Source organism: Micropterus salmoides, unplaced genomic scaffold, assembly GCF_014851395.1.
Source record: "Micropterus salmoides isolate LMB-PRFRI ecotype aquatic unplaced genomic scaffold, ASM1485139v1 Ms_hic_scaffold_14, whole genome shotgun sequence".
Classification (NCBI taxonomy): Eukaryota; Metazoa; Chordata; class Actinopteri; order Centrarchiformes; family Centrarchidae; genus Micropterus; species Micropterus salmoides.
Window position 1 is genome coordinate 35152477 of NW_024040485.1, and position 554 is coordinate 35153030.

Below are 554 nucleotides of genomic sequence, written 5' to 3' on the forward strand. Positions count from 1 at the left end.
CGCTGACCTGGTTTCACAAAGAAATAGAAAAAGGGTTAGAGAAAATTCCCTAGGCGTCTCTGTGGAAACTCTTATCAGCAAAAGAAATTAGCGGTCTTAAAGAAAAAGGAACACGATCTGGAGAACAGAGCCAGACAGCAGAATGGAAGGGAAAAACGGCATGAATGGCTCCCGAAAATACTTGACCTTGAGACCGACACCCCGCTCGAAATCAAGCGAGCTCACTTTACACTCCAGCGGCGACCCGATGAAGGTAGCTTCCCCCGGGCTCTAGTTATCCGCCCATAGATGTGATGAAAATCTTCAGTGCAACACGGAAGAAAAGATCGCTCAAGTACAGTAACTCAGACATCATGATATTCAGGGAATGTCCACGGCTCTCTATAAGAAAAGGAAAGCCTTCATGCTGCTGGGGGAAAAAAGCTACATGACAGCAGCATCTCCTTCAGGCTTCTCCACCCCACTAATCTGGTCCTGGACCTCCTGGAGGGACGGTGCACCTTAACATAATTAAGGCCTGGCAGTATCCTCATTTCACCTTATTCTTATTTCCC